Raw genomic sequence first — 3,451 nt, forward strand, 5'->3', positions numbered from 1 at the left:
TATTTTGTTAGGGCTCTGCTGTCAAAAAAATTGGGAAACGCTTTGTGATTTTTTTTTTTTTTAAAAAAACTAGTTATGTTTTTAGAAACCTGTAACTAAATTTATATCCAATTTATAATCTACCATTTATTTAATTTTTTCGTTATTCTTATGAAATTATTTAATTGAAATGATTTTTGTTTTAAAGAATGCTTTTTCTAATGACAATATTATAAATGAATTGTAAAAAGAATGTTTATTAATGAAAAATTCCATTAGTATTTCAAATCGAACAAAAATTCCCAAATTCAACAAAAAAAAGAACTTAAGTTTTCAACCTTTATTTTCTTCCTTCTTTTCATGTAAACTATATTTTAACTTAATCATTTTCAGTTTATGCAGGCATTAAAATTAAATTTAAAATTCGAATAAATGCTGCTCCAAACATGTGAAGTCAAATGTCTGACATAAAAACCAATTTCCAGACTAATATTGATAAAATGACGAGGAAAAAAATCATTCTTCGCTCATTTACTAAAGATTTTAAAGATAATAAATAAAATTTTGATTCTTTAATATTTTACATTGCATTACATATTTTCACAGTAATTAATAATCTTCCGTTAATTAATATTTTAACAATTGCTGATCAAATTTATTGATTAAGTCTTGGGGTTCCGCAAAAGAAGCTCGACTATTCAGGATTCCACAATCTAAAAAAAATAGGGAACGGCTGTACAATTGAATTAGCAACGTAAGTGCTTTATTTGGAGAAAAATGCTTTGAACAACTATTTTCTTTCTGTTGCTAATGGAACGCTAACATGGAATTTCAATAAAACTGATAAAACAATTTTTTTTTTTTTTTTTCAAAATAAATTTTGCAATAAGCAGCTTAATACAAAAATGCCAATTATATAAAAATCTCAATTTTGAAAAAAAAAATTGGTGAAATGGTGCTATATTTGAAGAAAACTTATTTGTTTTCTTTTGACTAATTAATATTTGCTCTTGTTACAAGAAATGCACCATGAGTACGTTAGTGTTAACGTTTATTTAGAGTAACGAAACTAGGTTTATTTTGCAAATTATCGTTTAGGGATTTAAATTTCGAAGTTGACAAAATAAGTGTTTTTTTAATGATTTTTTTCTATTATTAATTTTTTATTACCTAAAAAATCCCACGTTTTTCTATCTCTTCACTATTTGTGTTTTTTTTTTTATATGGATGGTTTTTTCAGTAGAAATGTAAACAATAACAATCTCGAGCTGTATGCCTGCTTTAGTTCCGGTTAAAAAGTTAGCAGCTGTTTGCTACACGTTATTCAGCGAGGCGATATTTTCAAATGGGTAATTTTGTTTTCAATAAAAGAAACAAATTAGATAATTTCTCAGCTCAAATCTGCAGTATTTCATAAGATATTAATGTTATTATGTAATTCTGGTGAGTTTGAAGTGAAATTTTTTTTTTTAGTTATTCAGAGATATATTGCTAAAAAAGGTGACATGGTTGCTAGATTTTGAATAACTCGCTTTTTTGGCAGTCTTGATTTGGCCTCCTTCCATTTGTTCATTACTGTTTGTTCGTGTTGCAAGCTGTGCACCATCTTAAGAATATTGTTCGAGGAGCAAGATTAAGTTTAGTAATAAGTATTCAAATACCCCGCTTGCTAGAATCTTAAGACACAATGATCACGTTGTGAACCAAATGGCTTTAAAATTCACCGGAAACAGTAACCCGGAAGTATAAGCGGCATACAGCTTGCAGCGCTCCCTATTGTGGAAAACACCATCCATAACTACATGTACTATTTCCTGTGAACACGTTAAGTCAAATAGCCTTAAAATACACCTGCACAGTACAGTAACCCGGAAATATAGGCGGTAGAGAGCCTGCAGCGCTCTCTAGTGTAGAAAATATCCATAATGAGAAAGAAATTGATTGAAAGATTACTAAGAAGTTTATTGAATCACTCATTCCTAAAGAAATAAATTTGTGTGCATATGTAAGAAGAACCGCTATCAGACTTAAATGCACTTGTGAATTTGATGAATCCGAAATAAATTGATTTTTATGAGGACATAGTTACTGATGGTAACAGCGTGTGGTGATTTGTAGGAATCTGGAATATTATAGGAGGTTATTGTAATCATTTCACATTCTATAAAAGAGTTCCCCAAACTGCGCTAAGCAAATTATTTCCAATTGTTCTAAGAGAGCATAGGACACGTTTGAAATTATAATAATACAGTACTCAAAGTTTGGTATAGCTCGTTCACCAAGAGTTGACACTTGACTCAGCCTTTATCGCGTGGTACCTGAGGATACTAGAGTGCCTTCAGAACAGTCACTCTAGACCATACTATTTCGTTATTTTCGAGAGAAGGCTGTGAACAATCCTGAACAAGGTTGCTATTTGGCGATCATATGACAAAAATATATTTTTTTTTTTAACACTGAATATTTCATAAACTTGATGATATTTCTCTCTTAAGTGTTTAGTTTGTCCTTTTTTGAGATATTTTGCTAGGAAAACAGCAGTTTTTAAATTCAAAATATATTTCATCAGCTAGAGTAACGAAAGGTAGTGACTGAAAAAGAGTTTGGTGCGTACCGTTTTTAAAAAGTGCTTAAAGGTGCTTTTTTCGTTTTTTAAATGCCCTTAAAGGTGCTTTTTTCATTGGGTGTTCTTAAAAGGTGCTTAATTTTCCCTTTTTGAAAATGAGATTTTTCCTTTACCATGTTGTTTTTCGCTGCGAATTATGCAAAAGGGCACTGTTTACATTTGTTCTATTCAACGTTTTCTCAATTAATTCAATCCCAATCTATTTCGGGTTAATGTCAGTCCGTAGCGTATGAAAACGCCATTCGTTTTACATGATTCAAAATTTCATGGTTTTTGACAATTGTCAAAGTTAATGCCATAAGGTTTTTTCTATTTTTTTTTTTGACATGACGATTAAAACAAGATAAAACCGTCAATTGTCAAAAACTTTCCAACCCTGCCTAATTATGATATTTTTTTTAAAGTGCTTAAAAATATTTTTCGAGTGCTTGAAAAGTGCTTATTTTTTGTTGAATAATTTGTCTACTCACCCTGATTACGGGTTGTCTCATTTTCAAGTTCGGAGATGTTTCTCCTCTTACTGCCGCGCTGAAACGAACTCTGCGTTTGAGGAGGTGGAGCCAAGTGCCAACTCCTGGTGAGCGAACTATATTCATAATCGCAACGCTCGAATAGACAATCTGGGGGAGAAGACTGGTTCTATGCCTCGATCCTTCCCTCTCCTTCTCTTATCAGTTGTTTAAGAATGTACTACAAGCTTCCTTTCCATAATATTTTTGGTATTTAATGGTCAAGAATACTTTTTGAAATTTTCATGACGCTTTCTTTTAGAACTATGCTAAATGTACTTTTTCATTTCCATATAATTTCTTAAATTAGAAGTTTTAAGTCCATTTGAAAATCAAA

Source organism: Parasteatoda tepidariorum, chromosome 9, assembly GCF_982258835.1.
Source record: "Parasteatoda tepidariorum strain Cologne lab strain chromosome 9, Ptep-v5.0, whole genome shotgun sequence".
Classification (NCBI taxonomy): Eukaryota; Metazoa; Arthropoda; class Arachnida; order Araneae; family Theridiidae; genus Parasteatoda; species Parasteatoda tepidariorum.